This window comes from Salvelinus alpinus, chromosome 4 (assembly GCF_045679555.1).
Source record: "Salvelinus alpinus chromosome 4, SLU_Salpinus.1, whole genome shotgun sequence".
In the NCBI taxonomy this organism is placed as follows: Eukaryota; Metazoa; Chordata; class Actinopteri; order Salmoniformes; family Salmonidae; genus Salvelinus; species Salvelinus alpinus.
In genome coordinates this window covers 27,838,734-27,861,428 of record NC_092089.1, presented here as the reverse complement: position 1 = coordinate 27,861,428, position 22,695 = coordinate 27,838,734, and the positions used below count along the sequence as shown (strand labels likewise).

General features: G+C 35.5%; 19 non-coding genes across 19 annotated transcripts; all 19 read left to right on the top strand.

Moving 5' to 3' along the window:
• Window positions 1-861: 861 nt before the first annotated feature.
• On the top strand, window positions 862-934 carry trnat-ugu (transfer RNA threonine (anticodon UGU)). Its single transcript has one exon. It is a non-coding gene; the product is annotated as a tRNA-Thr (tRNA).
• A 1,128-nt stretch (window positions 935-2,062) lies between these two features.
• trnat-ugu (transfer RNA threonine (anticodon UGU)) lies at window positions 2,063-2,135 on the top strand. Its single transcript has one exon. It is a non-coding gene; the product is annotated as a tRNA-Thr (tRNA).
• A 1,137-nt stretch (window positions 2,136-3,272) lies between these two features.
• On the top strand, window positions 3,273-3,345 carry trnat-ugu (transfer RNA threonine (anticodon UGU)). Its single transcript has one exon. It is a non-coding gene; the product is annotated as a tRNA-Thr (tRNA).
• A 1,121-nt stretch (window positions 3,346-4,466) lies between these two features.
• On the top strand, window positions 4,467-4,539 carry trnat-ugu (transfer RNA threonine (anticodon UGU)). Its single transcript has one exon. It is a non-coding gene; the product is annotated as a tRNA-Thr (tRNA).
• Window positions 4,540-5,660: 1,121 nt separating this feature from the next.
• On the top strand, window positions 5,661-5,733 carry trnat-ugu (transfer RNA threonine (anticodon UGU)). Its single transcript has one exon. It is a non-coding gene; the product is annotated as a tRNA-Thr (tRNA).
• A 1,130-nt stretch (window positions 5,734-6,863) lies between these two features.
• trnat-ugu (transfer RNA threonine (anticodon UGU)) lies at window positions 6,864-6,936 on the top strand. The gene has a single exon. It is a non-coding gene; the product is annotated as a tRNA-Thr (tRNA).
• Window positions 6,937-8,065: 1,129 nt separating this feature from the next.
• On the top strand, window positions 8,066-8,138 carry trnat-ugu (transfer RNA threonine (anticodon UGU)). Its single transcript has one exon. It is a non-coding gene; the product is annotated as a tRNA-Thr (tRNA).
• Window positions 8,139-9,268: 1,130 nt separating this feature from the next.
• Window positions 9,269-9,341, top strand: trnat-ugu (transfer RNA threonine (anticodon UGU)). Its single transcript has one exon. It is a non-coding gene; the product is annotated as a tRNA-Thr (tRNA).
• Window positions 9,342-10,472: 1,131 nt separating this feature from the next.
• Window positions 10,473-10,545, top strand: trnat-ugu (transfer RNA threonine (anticodon UGU)). Its single transcript has one exon. It is a non-coding gene; the product is annotated as a tRNA-Thr (tRNA).
• A 1,131-nt stretch (window positions 10,546-11,676) lies between these two features.
• trnat-ugu (transfer RNA threonine (anticodon UGU)) lies at window positions 11,677-11,749 on the top strand. Its single transcript has one exon. It is a non-coding gene; the product is annotated as a tRNA-Thr (tRNA).
• A 1,131-nt stretch (window positions 11,750-12,880) lies between these two features.
• Window positions 12,881-12,953, top strand: trnat-ugu (transfer RNA threonine (anticodon UGU)). The gene has a single exon. It is a non-coding gene; the product is annotated as a tRNA-Thr (tRNA).
• Window positions 12,954-14,086: 1,133 nt separating this feature from the next.
• On the top strand, window positions 14,087-14,159 carry trnat-ugu (transfer RNA threonine (anticodon UGU)). Its single transcript has one exon. It is a non-coding gene; the product is annotated as a tRNA-Thr (tRNA).
• Window positions 14,160-15,292: 1,133 nt separating this feature from the next.
• Window positions 15,293-15,365, top strand: trnat-ugu (transfer RNA threonine (anticodon UGU)). The gene has a single exon. It is a non-coding gene; the product is annotated as a tRNA-Thr (tRNA).
• A 1,128-nt stretch (window positions 15,366-16,493) lies between these two features.
• On the top strand, window positions 16,494-16,566 carry trnat-ugu (transfer RNA threonine (anticodon UGU)). Its single transcript has one exon. It is a non-coding gene; the product is annotated as a tRNA-Thr (tRNA).
• A 1,129-nt stretch (window positions 16,567-17,695) lies between these two features.
• Window positions 17,696-17,768, top strand: trnat-ugu (transfer RNA threonine (anticodon UGU)). The gene has a single exon. It is a non-coding gene; the product is annotated as a tRNA-Thr (tRNA).
• A 1,132-nt stretch (window positions 17,769-18,900) lies between these two features.
• On the top strand, window positions 18,901-18,973 carry trnat-ugu (transfer RNA threonine (anticodon UGU)). The gene has a single exon. It is a non-coding gene; the product is annotated as a tRNA-Thr (tRNA).
• Window positions 18,974-20,108: 1,135 nt separating this feature from the next.
• On the top strand, window positions 20,109-20,181 carry trnat-ugu (transfer RNA threonine (anticodon UGU)). Its single transcript has one exon. It is a non-coding gene; the product is annotated as a tRNA-Thr (tRNA).
• A 1,135-nt stretch (window positions 20,182-21,316) lies between these two features.
• trnat-ugu (transfer RNA threonine (anticodon UGU)) lies at window positions 21,317-21,389 on the top strand. Its single transcript has one exon. It is a non-coding gene; the product is annotated as a tRNA-Thr (tRNA).
• Window positions 21,390-22,509: 1,120 nt separating this feature from the next.
• Window positions 22,510-22,582, top strand: trnat-ugu (transfer RNA threonine (anticodon UGU)). Its single transcript has one exon. It is a non-coding gene; the product is annotated as a tRNA-Thr (tRNA).
• Window positions 22,583-22,695: the final 113 nt, after the last annotated feature.

Below are 22,695 nucleotides of genomic sequence, written 5' to 3'. Positions count from 1 at the left end.
TAGCAGAGGTCGAGTAAACCAGCCATGCATGTTGAAAGAATAACAACGTTAACCTGAACTTTTCCTTATATTAACTGTAAGATAAAAGTTGTATTTAAATCCAAACTGGTTTTCCAGCAGATTAGTTACAATGACCCATGTACAAGAATAGACCTTTTCCCTTTATTGATATTGCAACCTCTCACTTTCGGTTATTTGAAAATGAAATAATCTCCAGAATATCACTGTTTTTAAACAAGCCATAGAACACTGGTTGCAATTTCAGTTTAATCCACCAGAAAATAATGAAGAAATAGGCCAATTACAACAAATATTATGGCTAAAGTCAAATATGCTAATTATTTAAAAAATGACATTATTTTGGGGATTTTTTATTTTTTATTTTTACAAATTGTATAATAATTGTTGAATGATATCACAAAGACCACTTGTGGAGTTATGTCACACGTGCAGCTAACAGAAAGTAAACGGGATGGTTTTCAGAGATTGGTGGAAGTGGTTGAGGGTAGCTGAAGGGTGGGAATAAAAATGTAAAAAAATATATGAGTAATATAAAATATACTGTGTTCGTAATATGTTTATAGAATGTATAAAGCTAGAAGTAGAAGCCTAAGTATTGTTGTCCATTAATTTTCTCCAATTAGGGGAGGGGTGGTAGGATTATGGGAACATAATAAAATGTTTGTAAAAAAAATATATATGGGGGATTGGAAAGGATGCAGACAATTACATTGAAAGAACCCACAATCAATCTGCAATATTAAAGTTGATCTACCCCTAAAAATAACAAATAAATGGTCATGAAGGAGAGGAGACAATGAAAGAAGGAGAGGAGACTATTAAAGAAGGATTCCTAAAAATGGCTCCATAGCTCAGTGGTTAGAGCACTCGACTTGTAAACCAGGGGTCGTGAGTTCAATTCTCACTGGGGCCTTGATTATGACTCCACCACCCTCTGTGACATTCATCTGAAACTTTACACTGTAATGCACAGGGTGCGAGATTCCATTTCTCTTGCTCTATACAGCAGAAAGTTCTAAATGTGACAACAAACTGACAGTATCACCCTGCAAAAATAATTCTCTGCATTACAACTACTTTAAGAGACATTGCCAAACAAACTGAGGATACAATTCCACGTTTGCCGATTCTGTCCTGGGCCGCCCATCATGATTAAAAAAGGGCTGAAACTAGAGACAGGAGTAGCAGAGGTCATGTAAACCAGCCATGCATGTTGAAAGAATAACAACGTTAACCTGAACTTTTCCTTATATTAACTGTAAGATAAAAGTTGTATTTAAATCCAAACTGGTTTTCCAGCAGATTAGTTACAATGACCCATGTACAAGAATAGACCTTTTCCCTTTATTGATATTGCAACCTCTCACTTTCGGTTATTTGAAAATGAAATAATCTCCAGAATATCACTGTTTTTAAACAAGCCATAGAACACTGGTTGCAATTTCAGTTTAATCCACCAGAAAATAATGAAGAAATAGGCCAATTACAACAAATATTATGGCTAAAGTCAAATATGCTAATTATTTAAAAAATGACATTATTTGGGGATTTTTAATTTTTAATTTTTACAAATTGGATAATAATTGTTGAATGATATCACAAAGACCACTTGTGGAGTTATGTCAAATGTGCAGCTTACAGAAAGTAAACGGGATGGTTTTCAGAGATTGGTGGAAGTGGTTGAGGGTAGCTGAAGGGTGGGAATAAAAATGTAAAAAAATATATGAGTAATATAAAATATACTGTGTTCGTAATATGTTTATAGAATGTATAAAGCTAGAAGTAGAAGCCTAAGTATTGTTGTCCATTAATTTTCTCCAATTAGGGGAGGGGTGGTAGGGTTATGGGAACATAATAAAATGTTTGTAAAAAAATATATATGGGGGATTGGAAAGGATGCAGACAATTACATTGAAAGAACCCACAATCAATCTGCATTATTAAAGTTGATCTACCCCTAAAAATAACAAATAAATGGTCATGAAGGAGAGGAGACAAGGAAAGGAGGAGAGGAGACTATTAAAGAAGGTTTCCTAATAATGGCTCCATAGCTCAGTGGTTAGAGCACTGGTCTTGTAAACCAGGGGTCGTCAGTTCAATTCTCACTGGGGCCTTGATTATGACTCCACCACCCTCTGTGACATTCATCTGAAACTTTACACTGTAATGCACAGGGTGGGAGATTCCATTTCTCTTGCTCTATACAGCAGAAAGTTCTAAATGTGACAACAAACTGACAGTATCACCCTGCAAAAATAATTCTCTGCATTACAACTACTGTAAGAGACATTGCCAAACAAACTGAGGATACGATTCCACGTTTGCCGATTCTGTCCTGGGCCGCCCATCATGATTAAAAAAGGGCTGAAACTAGAGACAGGAGTAGCAGAGGTCATGTAAACCAGCGATGCATGTTGAAAGAATAACAACGTTAACCTGAACTTTTCCTTATATTAACTGTAAGATAAAAGTTGTATTTAAATCCAAACTGGTTTTCAAGCAGATTAGTTACAATGACCCATGTACAAGAATAGACCTTTTCCCTTTATTGATATTGCAACCTCTCACTTTCGGTTATTTGAAAATGAAATAATCTCCAGAATATCACTGTTTTTAAACAAGCCATAGAACACTGGTTGCAATTTCAGTTTAATCCACCAGAAAATAATGAAGAAATAGGCCAATTACAACAAATATTATGGCTAAATTCAAATATGCTAATTATTTAAAAAATGACATTATTTGGGGATTTTTTATTTTTTATGTTTACAAATTGGATAATAATTGTTGAATGATATCACAAAGACCACTTGTGGAGTTATGTCACACGTGCAGCTAACAGAAAGTAAACGGGATGGTTTTCAGAGATTGGTGGAAGTGGTTGAGGGTAGCTGAAGGGTGGGAATAAAAATGTAAAAAAATATATGACTAATGTAAAATATACTGTGTTCGTAATATGTTTATAGAATGTATAAGCTAGAAGTAGAAGCCTAAGTATTGTTGTCCATTAATTTTCTCCAATTAGGGGAGGGGTGGTAGGGTTATGGGAAAATAATAAAATAAAATGTTTGTAAGAAAATATATATGGGGGATTGGAAAGGATGCAGACAATTACATTGAAAGAACCCACAATCAATCTGCAATATTAAAGTTGATCTACCCCTAAAAATAACAAATAAATGGTCATGAAGGAGAGGAGACAAGGAAAGGAGGAGAGGAGAGGAGACTATTAAAGAAGGTTTCCTAAGAATGGCTCCATAGCTCAGTGGTTAGTGCACTGGTCTTGTAAACCAGGGGTCGTGAGTTCAATTCTCACTGGGGCCTTGATTATGACTCCACCACCCTCTGTGACATTCATCTGAAACTTTACACTGTAATGCACAGGGTGGGAGATTCCATTTCTCTTGCTCTATACAGCAGAAAGTTCTAAATGTGACAACAAACTGACAGTATCACCCTGCAAAAATAATTCTCTGCATTACAACTACTGTAAGAGACATTGCCAAACAAACTGAGGATACGATTCCACGTTTGCCGATTCTGTCCTGGGCCGCCCATCATGATTAAAAAAGGGCTGAAACTAGAGACAGGAGTAGCAGAGGTCATGTAAACCAGCCATGCATGTTGAAAGAATAACAACGTTAACCTGAACTTTTCCTTATATTAACTGTAAGATAAAAGTTGTATTTAAATCCAAACTGGTTTTCCAGCAGATTAGTTACAATGACCCATGTACAAGAATAGACCTTTTCCCTTTATTGATATTGCAACCTCTCACTTTCGGTTATTTGAAAATGAAATCATCTCCAGAATATCACTGTTTTTAAACAAGCCATAGAACACTGGTTGCAATTTCAGTTTAATCCACCAGAAAATAATGAAGAAATAGGCCAATTACAACAAATATTATGGCTAAAGTCAAATATGCTAATTATTTAAAAAATGACATTATTTGGGGATTTTTTATTTTTACAAATTGTATAATAATTGTTGAATGATATCACAAAGACCACTTGTGGAGTTATGTCACACGTGCAGCTAACAGAAAATAAACGGGATGGTTTTCAGAGATTGGTGGAAGTGGTTGAGGGTAGCTGAAGGGTGGGAATAAAAATGTAAAAAAATATATGAGTAATATAAAATATACTGTGTTCGTAATATGTTTATAGAATGTATAAAGCTAGAAGTAGAAGCCTAAGTATTGTTGTCCATTAATTTTCTCCAATTAGGGGAGGGGTGGTAGGGTTATGGGAACATAATAAAATGTTTGTAAAAAAATATATATGGGGGATTGGAAAGGATGCAGACAATTACATTGAAAGAACCCACAATCAATCTGCAATATTAAAGTTGATCTACCCCTAAAAATAACAAATAAATGGTCATGAAGGAGAGGAGACAAGGAAAGGAGGAGAGGAGACTATTAAAGAAGGATTCCTAAGAATGGCTCCATAGCTCAGTGGTTAGAGCACTGGTCTTGTAAACCAGGGGTTGTGAGTTCAATTCTCACTGGAGCCTTGATTATGACTCCACCACCCTCTGTGACATTCATCTGAAACTTTACACTGAAATGCACAGGGTGGGAGATTCCATTTATCTTGCTCTATACAGCAGAAAGTTCTAAATGTGACAACAAACTGACAGTATCACCCTGCAAAAATAATTCTCTGCATTACAACTACTGTAAGAGAAATTGCCAAACAAACTGAGGATACGATTCCACGTTTGCCGATTCTGTCCTGGGCCGCCCATCATGATTAAAAAAGGGCTGAAACTAGAGACAGGAGTAGCAGAGGTCATGTAAACCAGCGATGCATGTTGAAAGAATAACAACGTTAACCTGAACTTTTCCTTATATTAACTGTAAGATAAAAGTTGTATTTAAATCCAAACTGGTTTTCCAGCAGATTAGTTACAATGACCCATGTACAAGAATAGACCTTTTCCCTTTATTGATATTGCAACCTCTCACTTTCGGTTATTTGAAAATGAAATCATCTCCAGAATATCACTGTTTTTAAACAAGCCATAGAACACTGGTTGCAATTTCAGTTTAATCCACCAGAAAATAATGAAGAAATAGGCCAATTACAACAAATATTATGGCTAAAGTCAAATATGCTAATTATTTAAAAAATGACATTATTTGGGGATTTTTTATTTTTACAAATTGTATAATAATTGTTGAATGATATCACAAAGACCACTTGTGGAGTTATGTCACACGTGCAGCTAACAGAAAGTAAACGGGATGGTTTTCAGAGATTGGTGGAAGTGGTTGAGGGTAGCTGAAGGGTGGGAATAAAAATGTAAAAAAATATATGAGTAATATAAAATATACTGTGTTCATAATATGTTTATAGAATGTATAAAGCTAGAAGTAGAAGCCTAAGTATTGTTGTCCATTAATTTTCTCCAATTAGGGGAGGGGTGGTAGGATTATGGGAACATAATAAAATGTTTGTAAGAAAATATATATGGGGGATTGGAAAGGATGCAGACAATTACATTGAAAGAACCCACAATCAATCTGCAATATTAAAGTTGATCTACCCCTAAAAATAACAAATAGATGGTCATGAAGGAGAGGAGACAATGAAAGGAGGAGAGGAGACTATTAAAGAAGGGTTCCTAAGAATGGCTCCATAGCTCAGTGGTTAGAGCACTGGTCTTGTAAACCAGGGGTCGTGAGTTCAATTCTCACTGGAGCCTTGATTATGACTCCACCACCCTCTGTGACATTCATCTGAAACTTTACACTGAAATGCACAGGGTGGGAGATTCCATTTCTCTTGCTCTATACAGCAGAAAGTTCTAAATGTGACAACAAACTGACAGTATCACCCTGCAAAAATAATTCTCTGCATTACAACTACTGTAAGAGAAATTGCCAAACAAACTGAGGATACGATTCCACGTTTGCCGATTCTGTCCTGGGCCGCCCATCATGATTAAAAAAGGGCTGAAACTAGAGACAGGAGTAGCAGAGGTCATGTAAACCAGCGATGCATGTTGAAAGAATAACAACGTTAACCTGAACTTTTCCTTATATTAACTGGAAGATAAAAGTTGTATTTAAATCCAAACTGGTTTTCCAGCAGATTAGTTACAATGACCCATGTACAAGAATAGACCTTTTCCCTTTATTGATATTGCAACCTCTCACTTTCGGTTATTTGAAAATGAAATCATCTCCAGAATATCACTGTTTTTAAACAAGCCATAGAACACTGGTTGCAATTTCAGTTTAATCCACCAGAAAATAATGAAGAAATAGGCCAATTACAACAAATATTATGGCTAAAGTCAAATATGCTAATTATTTAAAAAATGACATTATTTGGGGATTTTTTTTTAATTTTTTTTTTACAAATTGTATAATAATTGTTGAATGATATCACAAAGACCACTTGTGGAGTTATGTCACACGTGCAGCTAACAGAAAGTAAACGGGATGGTTTTCAGAGATTGGTGGAAGTGGTTGAGGGTAGCTGAAGGGTGGGAATAAAAATGTAAAAAAATATATGAGTAATATAAAATATACTGTGTTCATAATATGTTTATAGAATGTATAAAGCTAGAAGTAGAAGCCTAAGTATTGTTGTCCATTAATTTTCTCCAATTAGGGGAGGGGTGGTAGGATTATGGGAACATAATAAAATGTTTGTAAGAAAATATATATGGGGGATTGGAAAGGATGCAGACAATTACATTGAAAGAACCCACAATCAATCTGCAATATTAAAGTTGATCTACCCCTAAAAATAACAAATAGATGGTCATGAAGGAGAGGAGACAAGGAAAGGAGGAGAGGAGACTATTAAAGACAGTTTCCTGAGAATGGCTCCATAGCTCAGTGGTTAGAGCACTGGTCTTGTAAACCATGGGTCGTGAGTTCAATTCTCACTGGAGCCTCGATTATGACTCCACCACCCTCTGTGGCATTCATCTGAAACTTTACACTGAAATTCACAGGGTGGGAGATTCCATTTCTCTTGCTCTATACAGCAGAAAGTTCTAAATATGACAACAAACTGACAGTATCACCCTGCAAAAATAATTCTCTGCATTGCAACTACTGTAAGAGACATTGCCAAACAAACTGAGGATACGATTCCACGTTTGCTGATTCTGTCCTGGGCCGCCCATCATGATTAAAAAAGGGCTGAAACTAGAGACAGGAGTAGCAGAGGTCATGTAAACCAGCGATGCATGTTGAAAGAATAACAACGTTAACTAGAACTTTTCCTTATATTAACTGTAAGATAAAAGTTGTATTTAAATCTAAACTGGTTTTCCAGCAGATTAGTTACAATGACCCATGTACAAGAATAGACCTTTTCCCTTTATTGATATTGCAACCTCTCACTTTCGGTTATTTGAAAATGAAATCATCTCCAGAATATCACTGTTTTTAAACAAGCCATAGAACACTGGTTGCAATTTCAGTTTAATCCACCAGAAAATAATGAAGAAATAGGCCAATTACAACAAATATTATGGCTAAAGTCAAATATGCTAATTATTTAAAAAATGACATTATTTGGGGATTTTTTTTAATTTATTTTTTACAAATTGTATAATAATTGTTGAATGATATCACAAAGACCACTTGTGGAGTTATGTCACACGTGCAGCTAACAGAAAGTAAACGGGATGGTTTTCAGAGATTGGTGGAAGTGGTTGAGGGTAGCTGAAGGGTGGGAATAAAAATGTAAAAAAATATATGAGTAATATAAAATATACTGTGTTCATAATATGTTTATAGAATGTATAAAGCTAGAAGTAGAAGCCTAAATATTGTTGTCCATTAATTTTCTCCAATTAGGGGAGGGGTGGTAGGATTATGGGAACATAATAAAATGTTTGTAAGAAAATATATATGGGGGATTGGAAAGGATGCAGACAATTACATTGAAAGAACCCACAATCAATCTGCAATATTAAAGTTGATCTACCCCTAAAAAGAACAAATAGATGGTCATGAAGGAGAGGAGACAAGGAAAGGAGGAGAGGAGACTATTAAAGAAGGATTCCTAAGAATGGCTCCATAGCTCAGTGGTTAGAGCACTGGTCTTGTAAACCAGGGGTCGTGAGTTCAATTCTCACTGGAGCCTTGATTATGACTCCACCACCCTCTGTGACATTCATCTGAAACTTTACACTGAAATGCACAGGGTGGGAGATTCCATTTCTCTTGCTCTATACAGCAGAAAGTTCTAAATGTGACAACAAACTGACAGTATCACCCTGCAAAAATAATTCTCTGCATTACAACTACTGTAAGAGAAATTGCCAAACAAACTGAGGATACGATTCCACGTTTGCCGATTCTGTCCTGGGCTGCCCATCATGATTAAAAAAGGGCTGAAACTAGAGACAGGAGTAGCAGAGGTCATGTAAACCAGCGATGCATGTTGAAAGAATAACAACGTTAACCTGAACTTTTCCTTATATTAACTGGAAGATAAAAGTTGTATTTAAATCCAAACTGGTTTTCCAGCAGATTAGTTACAATGACCCATGTACAAGAATAGACCTTTTCCCTTTATTGATATTGCAACCTCTCACTTTCGGTTATTTGAAAATGAAATCATCTCCAGAATATCACTGTTTTTAAACAAGCCATAGAACACTGGTTGCAATTTCAGTTTAATCCACCAGAAAATAATGAAGAAATAGGCCAATTACAACAAATATTATGGCTAAAGTCAAATATGCTAATTATTTAAAAAATGACATTATTTGGGGATTTTTTTTTTATTTTTTTTTTACAAATTGTATAATAATTGTTGAATGATATCACAAAGACCACTTGTGGAGTTATGTCACACGTGCAGCTAACAGAAAGTAAACGGGATGGTTTTCAGAGATTGGTGGAAGTGGTTGAGGGTAGCTGAAGGGTGGGAATAAAAATGTAAAAAAATATATGAGTAATATAAAATATACTGTGTTCATAATATGTTTATAGAATGTATAAAGCTAGAAGTAGAAGCCTAAGTATTGTTGTCCATTAATTTTCTCCAATTAGGGGAGGGGTGGTAGGATTATGGGAACATAATAAAATGTTTGTAAGAAAATATATATGGGGGATTGGAAAGGATGCAGACAATTACATTGAAAGAACCCACAATCAATCTGCAATATTAAAGTTGATCTACCCCTAAAAAGAACAAAAAGATGGTCATGAAGGAGAGGAGACAAGGAAAGGAGGAGAGGAGACTATTAAAGAAGGATTCCTAAGAATGGCTCCATAGCTCAGTGGTTAGAGCACTGGTCTTGTAAACCAGGGGTCGTGAGTTCAATTCTCACTGGAGCCTTGATTATGACTCCACCACCCTCTGTGACATTCATCTGAAACTTTACACTGAAATTCACAGGGTGGGAGATTCCATTTCTCTTGCTCTATACAGCAGAAAGTTCTAAATGTGACAACAAACTGACAGTATCACCCTGCAAAAATAATTCTCTCCATTGCAACTACTGTAAGAGACATTGCCAAACAAACTGAGGATACGATTCCACGTTTGCCGATTCTGTCCTGGGCCGCCCATCATGATTAAAAAAGGGCTGAAACTAGAGACAGGAGTAGCAGAGGTCATGTAAACCAGCGATGCATGTTGAAAGAATAACAACGTTAACTAGAACTTTTCCTTATATTAACTGTAAGATAAAAGTTGTATTTAAATCCAAACTGGTTTTCCAGCAGATTAGTTACAATGACCCATGTACAAGAATAGACCTTTTCCCTTTATTGATATTGCAACCTCTCACTTTCGGTTATTTGAAAATGAAATCATCTCCAGAATATCACTGTTTTTAAACAAGCCATAGAACGCTGGTTGCGATTTCAGTTTAATCCACCAGAAAATAATGAAGAAATAGGCCAATTACAACAAATATTATGGCTAAAGTCAAATATGCTAATTATTAAAAAAATGACATTATTTTTGGGATTTTTTTTTATTTTTTTTTTTACAAATTGTATAATAATTGTTGAATGATATCACAAAGACCACTTGTGGAGTTATGTCACACGTGCAGCTAACAGAAAGTAAACGGGATGGTTTTCAGTGATTGGTGGAAGTGGTTGAGGGTAGCTGAAGGGTGGGAATAAAAATGTAAAAAAGTATATGAGTAATATAAAATATACTGTGTTCATAATATGTTTATAGAATGTATAAAGCTAGAAGTAGAAGCCTAAGTATTGTTGTCCATTAATTTTCTCCAATTAGGGGAGGGGTGGTAGGATTATGGGAACATAATAAAATGTTTGTAAGAAAATATATATGGGGGATTGGAAAGGATGCAGACAATTACATTGAAAGAACCCACAATCAATCTGCAATATTAAAGTTGATCTACCCCTAAAAATAACAAATAAATGGTAATGAAGGAGAGGAGACAAGGAAAGAAGGAGAGGAGACTATTAAAGAAGTATTCCTAATAATGGTTCCATAGCTCAGTGGTTAGAGCACTGGTCTTGTAAACCAGGGGTCGTGAGTTCAATTCTCACTGGGGCCTTGATTATGACTCCACCACTCTCTGTGACATTCATCTGAAACTTTACACTGTAATGCACAGGGTGGGAGATTCCAATTCTCTTGCTCTATACAGCAGAAAGTTCTAAATGTGACAACAAACTGACAGTATCACCCTGCAAAAATAATTCTCTGCATTACAACTACTGTAAGAGACATTGCCAAACAAACTGAGGATACGATTCCACGTTTGCCGATTCTGTCCTGGGCCTCCCATCATGATTAAAAAAGGGCTGAAACTAGAGACAGGAGTAGCAGAGGTCATGTAAACCAGCCATGCATGTTGAAAGAATAACAACGTTAACCTGAACTTTTCCTTATATTAACTGTAAGATAAAAGTTGTATTTAAATCCAAACTGGTTTTCCAGCAGATTAGTTACAATGACCCATGTACAAGAATAGACCTTTTCCCTTTATTGATATTGCAACCTCTCACTTTCGGTTATTTGAAAATGAAATCATCTCCAGAATATCACTGTTTTTAAACAAGCCATAGAACACTGGTTGCAATTTCAGTTTAATCCACCAGAAAATAATGAAGAAATAGGCCAATTACAACAAATATTATGGCTAAAGTCAAATATGCTAATTATTTAAAAAATGACATTATTTGGGGATTTTTTTTTTTTTTTTTTTTTTACAAATTGTATAATAATTGTTGAATGATATCACAAAGACCACTTGTGGAGTTATGTCACACGTGCAGCTAACAGAAAGTAAACGGGATGGTTTTCAGAGATTGGTGGAAGTGGTTGAGGGTAGCTGAAGGGTGGGAATAAAAATGTAAAAAAATATATGAGTAATATAAAATATACTGTGTTCATAATATGTTTATAGAATGTATAAAGCTAGAAGTAGAAGCCTAAGTATTGTTGTCCATTAATTTTCTCCAATTAGGGGAGGGGTGGTAGGATTATGGGAACATAATAAAATGTTTGTAAGAAAATATATATGGGGGATTGGAAAGGATGCAGACAATTACATTGAAAGAACCCACAATCAATCTGCAATATTAAAGTTGATCTACCCCTAAAAAGAACAAAAAGATGGTCATGAAGGAGAGGAGACAAGGAAAGGAGGAGAGGAGACTATTAAAGAAGGATTCCTAAGAATGGCTCCATAGCTCAGTGGTTAGAGCACTGGTCTTGTAAACCAGGGGTCGTGAGTTCAATTCTCACTGGAGCCTTGATTATGACTCCACCACCCTCTGTGACATTCATCTGAAACTTTACACTGAAATTCACAGGGTGGGAGATTCCATTTCTCTTGCTCTATACAGCAGAAAGTTCTAAATGTGACAACAAACTGACAGTATCACCCTGCAAAAATAATTCTCTCCATTGCAACTACTGTAAGAGACATTGCCAAACAAACTGAGGATACGATTCCACGTTTGCCGATTCTGTCCTGGGCCGCCCATCATGATTAAAAAAGGGCTGAAACTAGAGACAGGAGTAGCAGAGGTCATGTAAACCAGCGATGCATGTTGAAAGAATAACAACGTTAACTAGAACTTTTCCTTATATTAACTGTAAGATAAAAGTTGTATTTAAATCCAAACTGGTTTTCCAGCAGATTAGTTACAATGACCCATGTACAAGAATAGACCTTTTCCCTTTATTGATATTGCAACCTCTCACTTTCGGTTATTTGAAAATGAAATCATCTCCAGAATATCACTGTTTTTAAACAAGCCATAGAACGCTGGTTGCGATTTCAGTTTAATCCACCAGAAAATAATGAAGAAATAGGCCAATTACAACAAATATTATGGCTAAAGTCAAATATGCTAATTATTTAACAAATGACATTATTTTTGGGATTTTTTTTTTTTCTTTTTTTTACAAATTGTATAATAATTGTTGAATGATATCACAAAGACCACTTGTGGAGTTATGTCACACGTGCAGCTAACAGAAAGTAAACGGGATGGTTTTCAGTGATTGGTGGAAGTGGTTGAGGGTAGCTGAAGGGTGGGAATAAAAATGTAAAAAAGTATATGAGTAATATAAAATATACTGTGTTCATAATATGTTTATAGAATGTATAAAGCTAGAAGTAGAAGCCTAAGTATTGTTGTCCATTAATTTTCTCCAATTAGGGGAGGGGTGGTAGGATTATGGGAACATAATAAAATGTTTGTAAGAAAATATATATGGGGGATTGGAAAGGATGCAGACAATTACATTGAAAGAACCCACAATCAATCTGCAATATTAAAGTTGATCTACCCCTAAAAATAACAAATAAATGGTAATGAAGGAGAGGAGACAAGGAAAGAAGGAGAGGAGACTATTAAAGAAGTATTCCTAATAATGGTTCCATAGCTCAGTGGTTAGAGCACTGGTCTTGTAAACCAGGGGTCGTGAGTTCAATTCTCACTGGGGCCTTGATTATGACTCCACCACTCTCTGTGACATTCATCTGAAACTTTACACTGTAATGCACAGGGTGGGAGATTCCAATTCTCTTGCTCTATACAGCAGAAAGTTCTAAATGTGACAACAAACTGACAGTATCACCCTGCAAAAATAATTCTCTGCATTACAACTACTGTAAGAGACATTGCCAAACAAACTGAGGATACGATTCCACGTTTGCCGATTCTGTCCTGGGCCTCCCATCATGATTAAAAAAGGGCTGAAACTAGAGACAGGAGTAGCAGAGGTCATGTAAACCAGCCATGCATGTTGAAAGAATAACAACGTTAACCTGAACTTTTCCTTATATTAACTGTAAGATAAAAGTTGTATTTAAATCCAAACTGGTTTTCCAGCAGATTAGTTACAATGACCCATGTACAAGAATAGACCTTTTCCCTTTATTGATATTGCAACCTCTCACTTTCGGTTATTTGAAAATGAAATAATCTCCAGAATATCACTGTTTTTAAACAAGCCATAGAACACTGGTTGCAATTTCAGTTTAATCCACCAGAAAATAATGAAGAAATAGGCCAATTACAACAAATATTATGGCTAAAGTCAAATATGCTAATTATTTAAAAAATGACATTATTTTTGGGATTTTTTATTTTATTTATTTTTTTACAAATTGTATAATAATTGTTGAATGATATCACAAAGACCACTTGTGGAGTTATGTCACACGTGCAGCTAACAGAAAGTAAACGGGATGGTTTTCAGTGATTGGTGGAAGTGGTTGAGGGTAGCTGAAGGGTGGGAATAAAAATGTAAAAAAGTATATGAGTAATATAAAATATACTGTGTTCATAATATGTTTATAGAATGTATAAAGCTAGAAGTAGAAGCCTAAGTATTGTTGTCCATTAATTTTCTCCAATTAGGGGAGGGGTGGTAGGATTATGGGAACATAATAAAATGTTTGTAAGAAAATATATATGGGGGATTGGAAAGGATGCAGACAATTACATTGAAAGAACCCACAATCAATCTGCAATATTAAAGTTGATCTACCCCTAAAAATAACAAATAAATGGTAATGAAGGAGAGGAGACAAGGAAAGAAGGAGAGGAGACTATTAAAGAAGTATTCCTAATAATGGTTCCATAGCTCAGTGGTTAGAGCACTGGTCTTGTAAACCAGGGGTCGTGAGTTCAATTCTCACTGGGGCCTTGATTATGACTCCACCACTCTCTGTGACATTCATCTGAAACTTTACACTGTAATGCACAGGGTGGGAGATTCCAATTCTCTTGCTCTATACAGCAGAAAGTTCTAAATGTGACAACAAACTGACAGTATCACCCTGCAAAAATAATTCTCTGCATTACAACTACTGTAAGAGACATTGCCAAACAAACTGAGGATACGATTCCACGTTTGCCGATTCTGTCCTGGGCCTCCCATCATGATTAAAAAAGGGCTGAAACTAGAGACAGGAGTAGCAGAGGTCATGTAAACCAGCCATGCATGTTGAAAGAATAACAACGTTAACCTGAACTTTTCCTTATATTAACTGTAAGATAAAAGTTGTATTTAAATCCAAACTGGTTTTCCAGCAGATTAGTTACAATGACCCATGTACAAGAATAGACCTTTTCCCTTTATTGATATTGCAACCTCTCACTTTCGGTTATTTGAAAATGAAATAATCTCCAGAATATCACTGTTTTTAAACAAGCCATAGAACACTGGTTGCAATTTCAGTTTAATCCATCAGAAAATAATGAAGAAATAGGCCAATTACAACAAATATTATGGCTAAAGTCAAATATGCTAATTATTTAAAAAATGACATTATTTTTGGGATTTTTTATTTTATTTATTTTTTTACAAATTGTATAATAATTGTTGAATGATATCACAAAGACCACTTGTGGAGTTATGTCACACGTGCAGCTAACAGAAAGTAAACGGGATGGTTTTCAGTGATTGGTGGAAGTGGTTGAGGGTAGCTGAAGGGTGGGAATAAAAATGTAAAAAAGTATATGAGTAATATAAAATATACTGTGTTCATAATATGTTTATAGAATGTATAAAGCTAGAAGTAGAAGCCTAAGTATTGTTGTCCATTAATTTTCTCCAATTAGGGGAGGGGTGGTAGGATTATGGGAACATAATAAAATGTTTGTAAGAAAATATATATGGGGGATTGGAAAGGATGCAGACAATTACATTGAAAGAACCCACAATCAATCTGCAATATTAAAGTTGATCTACCCCTAAAAAGAACAAATAGATGGTCATGAAGGAGAGGAGACAAGGAAAGGAGGAGAGGAGACTATTAAAGAAGGATTCCTAAGAATGGCTCCATAGCTCAGTGGTTAGAGCACTGGTCTTGTGAACCAGGGGTCGTGAGTTCAATTCTCACTGGAGCCTTGATTATGACTCCACTACCCCCTGTGACATTCATCTGAAACTTTACACTGAAATGCACAGGGTGGGAGATTCCATTTCTCTTGCTCTATACAGCAGAAAGTTCTAAATGTGACAACAAACTGACAGTATCACCCTGCAAAAATAATTTTCTGCATTACAACTACTGTAAGAGACATTGCCAAACAAACTGAGGATACGATTCCACGTTTGCCGATTCTGTCCTGGGCCGCCCATCATGATTAAAAAAGGGCTGAAACTAGAGACAGGAGTAGCAGAGGTCATGTAAACCAGCCATGCATGTTGAAAGAATAACAACGTTAACCTGAACTTTTCCTTATATTAACTGGAAGATAAAAGTTGTATTTAAATCCAAACTGGTTTTCCAGCAGATTAGTTAAAATGACCCATGTACAAGAATAGACCTTTTCCCTTTATTGATATTGCAACCTCTCACTTTCGGTTATTTGAAAATGGAATCATCTCCAGAATATCACTGTTTTTAAACAAGCCATAGAACACTGGTTGCAATTTCAGTTTAATCCACCAGAAAATAATGAAGAAATAGGCCAATTACAACAAATATTATGGCTAAAGTCAAATATGCTAATTATTTAAAAAATGACATTATTTGGGGATTTTTTATTTTTTATTTTTACAAATTGTATAATAATTGTTGAATGATATCACAAAGACCACTTGTGGAGTTATGTCACAAGTGCAGCTAACAGAAAGTAAACGGGATGGTTTTCAGAGATTGGTGGAAGTGGTTGAGGGTAGCTGAAGGGTGGGAATAAAAATGTAAAAAAATATATGAGTAATATAAAATATACTGTGTTCATAATATGTTTATAGAATGTATAAAGCTAGAAGTAGAAGCCTAAGTATTGTTGTCCATTAATTTTCTCCAATTAGGGGAGGGGTGGCAGGGTTATGGGAACATAATAAAATGTTTGTAAGAAAATATATATGGGGGATTGGAAAGGATGCAGACAATTACATTGAAAGAACCCACAATCAATCTGCAATATTAAAGTTGATCTACCCCTAAAAATAACAAATAGATGGTCATGAAGGAGAGGAGACAAGGAAAGGAGGAGAGGAGACTATTAAAGAAGGATTCCTAAGAATGGCTCCATAGCTCAGTGGTTAGAGCACTGGTCTTGTGAACCAGGGGTCGTGAGTTCAATTCTCACTGGAGCCTTGATTATGACTCCACTACCCCCTGTGACATTCATCTGAAACTTTACACTGAAATGCACAGGTTGGGAGATTCCATTTCTCTTGCTCTATACAGCAGACAGTTCTAAATGTGACAACAAACTGACAGTATCACCCTGCAAAAATAATTCTCTGCATTACAACTACTGTAAGAGAAATTGCCAAACAAACTGAGGATACGATTCCACGTTTGCCGATTCTGTCCTGGGCCGCCCATCATGATTAAAAAAGGGCTGAAACTAGAGACAGGAGTAGCAGAGGTCATGTAAACCAGCGATGCATGTTTGAAAGAATAACAACGTTAACCTGAACTTTTCCTTATATTAACTGGAAGATAAAAGTTGTATTTAAATCCAAACTGGTTTTCCAGCAGATTAGTTACAATGACCCATGTACAAGAATAGACCTTTTCCCTTTATTGATATTGCAACCTCTCACTTTCGGTTATTTGAAAATGAAATCATCTCCAGAATATCACTGTTTTTAAACAAGCCATAGAACACTGGTTGCAATTTCAGTTTAATCCACCAGAAAATAATGAAGAAATAGGCCAATTACAACAAATATTATGGCTAAAGTCAAATATGCTAATTATTTAAAAAATGACATTATTTGGGGATTTTTTAAATATTTTTTTTACAAATTGTATAATAATTATTGAATGATATCACAAAGACTACTTGTGGAGTTATGTCACACGTGCAGCTAACAGAAAGTAAACGGGATGGTTTTCAGAGATTGGTGGAAGTGGTTGAGGGTAGCTGAAGGGTGGGAATAAAAATGTAAAAAAATATATGAGTAATATAAAATATACTGTGTTCATAATATGTTTATAGAATGTATAAAGTTAGAAGTAGAAGCCTAAGTATTGTTGTCCATTAATTTTCTCCAATTAGGGGAGGGGTGGTAGGGTTATGGGAACATAATAAAATGTTTGTAAAAAAATATATATCGGGGATTGGAAAGGATGCAAACAATTACATTGAAAGAACCCACAATCAATCTGCAATATTAAAGTTGATCTACCCCTAAAAATAACAAATAAATGGTCATGAAGGAGAGGAGACAAGGAAAGGAGGAGAGGAGACTATTAAAGAAGGATTCCTAAGAATGGCTCCATAGCTCATTGGTTAGAGCACTGGTCTTGTAAACCAGGGGTTGTGAGTTCAATTATCACTGGGGCCTTGATAATGACTCCACCACCCTCTGTGACATTCATCTGAAACTTTACACTGTAATGCACAGGGTGGGAGATTTCATTTCTCTTGCTCTATACAGCAGAAAGTTCTAAATGTGACAACAAACTGACAGTATCACCCTGCAAAAATAATTCTCTGCATTACAACTACTGTAAGAGACATTGCCAAACAAACTGAGGATACGATTCCACGTTTGCCGATTCTGTCATGGACCGCCTATCATGATTAAAAAAGGGCTGAAACTAGAGACAGGAGTAGCAGAGGTCATGTAAACCAGCGATGCATGTTGAAAGAATAACAACGTTAACCTGAACGTTTCCTTATATTAACTGTAAGATAAAAGTTGTATTTAAATCCAAACTGGTTTTCCAGCAGATTAGTTACAATGACCCATGTACAAGAATAGACCTTTTCCCTTTATTGATATTGCAACCTCTCACTTTCGGTTATTTGAAAATGAAATCATCTCCAGAATATCACTGTTTTTAAACAAGCCATAGAACACTGGTTGCAATTTCAGTTTAATCCACCAGAAAATAATGAAGAAATAGGCCAATTACAACAAATATTATGGCTAAAGTCAAATATGCAAATTATTTAAAAAATGACATTATTTGGGGATTTTTTATTTTTTATTTTTACAAATTGTATAATAATTGTTGAATGATATCACAAAGACCACTTGTGGAGTTATGTCACACGTGCAGCTAACAGAAAGTAAACGGGATGGTTTTCAGAGATTGGTGGAAGTGGTTGAGGGTAGCTGAAGGGTGGAAATAAAAATGTAAAAAAATATATGAGTAATATAAAATATACTGTGTTCATAATATGTTTATAGAATGTATAAGCTAGAAGTAGAAGCCTAAGTATTGTTGTCCATTAATTTTCTCCAATTAGGGGAGGGGTGGTAGGGTTATGGGAAAATAATAAAATAAAATGTTTGTAAAAAAATATATATGGGGGATTGGAAAGGATGCAGACAATTACATTGAAAGAACCAACAATCAATCTGCAATATTAAAGTTGATCTACCCCTAAAAATAACAAATAGATGGTCATGAAGGAGAGGAGACAAGGAAAGGAGGAGAGGAGACTATTAATGAAGGATCTTGAAGAATGGCTCCATAGCTCAGTGGTTAGAGCACTGGTCTTGTAAACCAGAGGTCGTGAGTTCAATTTTCACTGGGGCCTTTATTATGACTCCACCACCCTCTGTGACATTCATCTGAAACTTTACACTGTAATCCACAGGGTGGGAGATTCCATTTCTCTTGCTCTATACAGCAGAACGTTCTAAATGTGACAACAAACTGACAGTATCACCCTGCAAAAATAATTCTCTGCATTACAACTACTGTAAGAGACATTGCCAAACAAACTGAGGATACGATTCCACGTTTGCCGATTCTGTCCCGGGCCGCCCATCATGATTAAAAAAGGGCTGAAACTAGAGACAGGAGTAGCAGAGGTCATGTAAACCAGCGATGCATGTTGAAAGAATAACAACGTTACCTAGAACTTTTCCTTATATTAACTGTAAGAAAGAAGTTGTATTTAAATCCAAACTGGTTTTCCAGCAGATTAGTTACAATGACCCATGTACAAGAATAGACCTTTTCCCTTTATTGATATTGCAACCTCTCACTTTCGGTTATTTGAAAATAATATAATCTCCAGAATATCACTGTTTTTAAACAAGCCATAGAACGCTGGTTGCAATTTCAGTTTAATACACCAGAAAATAATGAAGAAATAGGGCAATTACAACAAATAGTATGGCTAAAGTCAAATATACTAATTGATAAAACAATGACATTATTTCGTGATTTTTTTTATTTTTATTTTTTACAAATTGTATAATAATTGTTGAATGATATCACAAAGACCACTTGAGGAGTTATGTCAAACGTGCAGCTAACAAAAAGTAAACGGGATGGTTTTCAGAGATTGGTGGAAGTGGTTGAGGGTAGCTGAAGGGTGGGAATAAAAATGTAAAAAAATATATGAGTAATGTAAAATATACTGTGTTCGTAATATGTTTATAGAATGTATAAAGCTAGAAGTAGAAGCCTAAGTATTGTTGTCCATTAATTTTCTCCAATTAGGGGAGGGGTGGTAGGGTTATGGGAAAATTATAAAATAAAATGTTTGTAAAAAAATATATATGGGGGATTGGAAAGGATGCAGACAATTATATTGAAAGAACCCACAATCAATCTGCAATATTAAAGTTGATCTACCCCTAAAAATAACAAATAGATGGTCACGAAGGAGAGAAGACAAGGAAAGGAGGAGAGGAGACTATTAAAGAAGGATCTTGAAGAATGGTTCCATAGCTCAGTGGTTAGAGCACTGGTCTTGTAAACCAGGGGTCGTGAGTTCAATTCTCACTGGGGCCTTGATTATGACTCCACCACCCTCTGTGACATTCATCTGAAACTTTACACTGTAATGCACAGGGTGGGAGATTCCATTTCTCTTGCTCTATACAGCAGAACGTTCTAAATGTGACAACAAACTGACAGTATCACCCTGCAAAAATAATTCTCTGCATTACAACTACTGTAAGAGACATTGCCAAACAAACTGAGGATACAATTCCACGTTTGCCCGATTCTGTCCTGGGCCGCCCATCATGATTAAAAAAGGGCTGAAACTAGAGACAGGAGTAGCAGAGGTCATGTAAACCAGCCATGCATGTTGAAAGAATAACAACGTTAACTAGAACTTTTCCTTATATTAACTGTAAGAAAGAAGTTGTATTTAAATCCAAACGGGTTTTCCAGCAGATTAGTTACAATGACCCATGTACAAGAATAGACCTTTTCCCTTTATTAATATTGCAACCTCTCACTTTCGGTTATTTGAAAATAAAATAATCTCCACAATATCACTGTTTTTAAACAAGCCATAGAACGCTGGTTGCAATTTCAGTTTAATACACCAGAAAAGAATGAAGAAATAGGCCAATTACAACAAATAGTATGGCTAAAGTCAAATATACTAATTGATAAAACAATGACATTATTTGGTTATTTTTTTTATTTTTTATTTTTACAAATTGTATAATAATTGTTGAATGATATCACAAAGACCACTTGAGGAGTTATGTCAAACGTGCAGCTAACAAAAAGTAAACGGGATGGTTTTCAGAGATTGGTGGAAGTGTTTGAGGGTAGCTGAAGGGTGGGAATAAAAATGTTAAAAAATATATGAGTAATGTAAAATATACTGTGTTCGTAATATGTTTATAGAATGTATAAGCTAGAAATAGAAGCCTAAGTATTGTTGTCCATTAATTTTCTCCAATTAGGGGAGGGGTGGTAGGGTTATGGGAAAATAATAAAATAAAATGTTTGTAAGAAAATATATATGGGGGATTGGAAAGGATGCAGACAATTACATTGAAAGAACCCACAATCAATCTGCAATATTAAAGTTGATCTACCCCTAAAAATAACAAATAGATGGTCATGAAGGAGAGAAGACAAGGAAAGGAGGAGAGGTGACTATTAAAAAAGGATCCCTAAGAATGGCTCCATAGCTCAGTGGTTAGAGCACTGATCTTGTAAACCAGGGGTTGTGAGTTCAATTCTCACTGGGGCTTTGATTATGACACCACCACCCTCTGTGAATTTCATCTGAAACTTTACACTGTAATGCACAGGGTGGGAGACTCCATTTCTCTTGCTCTATACAGCAGAAAGTTGTAAATGTGACAACAAACTGACAGTATCACCCTGCAAAAATAATTCTCTGCATTACAACTACTGTAAGAGACATTGCCAAACAAACTGAGCATACGATTCCACGTTTGCCGATTCTGTCCTGGGCCGCCCATCATGATTAAAAAAGGGCTGAAACTAGAGACAGGAGTAGCAGAGGTCATGTAAACCAGCCATGCATGTTGAAAGAATAACAACGTTAACTAGAACTTTTCCTTATATTAACTGTAAGATAAAAGTTGTATTTAAATCCAACTGGTTTTCCAGCAGATTAGTTACAATGACCCATGTACAAGAATAGACCTTTTCCCTTTATTGATATTACAACCTCTCACTTTCGGTTATTTGAAAATGAAATAATCTCCAGAATATCACTGTTTTTAAACAAGCCATAGAACACTGGTTGCAATTTCAGTTTAATCCACCAGAAAAGAATGAATAGGCCAATTACAAGAAATATTATGGCTAAAGTCAAATATGCTAATTATTTTTAAAATGACATTATTTGGGGATTTTTTATTTTTACAAATTGTATAATAATTGTTGAATGATATCACAAAGACCACTTGTGGAGTTATGTCAAACGTGCAGCTAACAAAAAGTAAACGGGATGGTTTTCAGAGATTGGTGGAAGTGGTTGAGGGTAGCTGAAGGGTGGGAATAAAAATGTAAAAAAATATATGAGTAATGTAAAATATACTGTGTTCGTAATATGTTTATAGAATATATAAGCTACAAGTAGAAGCCTAAGTATTGTTGTCCATTACTTTTCTCCAATTAGGGGAGGGGTGGTAGGGTTATGGGAAAATAATAAAATGAAATGTTTGTAAGAAAATATATATGGGGGATTGGAAAGGATGCAGACAATTACATTGAAGGAACCCAGAATCAATCTGCAATATTAAAGTTGATCTACCCCTAAAAATAACAAATAGATGGTCATGAAGGAGAGGAGACAAGGAAAGGAGGAGAGGAGACTATTAAAAAAGGATTCCTAAAAATGGCTCCATAGCTCAGTGGTTAGAGCACTGGTCTTGTAAACCAGGGGTCGTGAGTTCAATTCTCACTGGATCCTTGATTATGACTCCACCACCCTCTGTGACATTCATCTGAAACTTTACACTGTAATGCACAGGGTGGGAGATTCCATTTCTCTTGCTCTATACAGCAGAAAGTTCTAAATGTGAC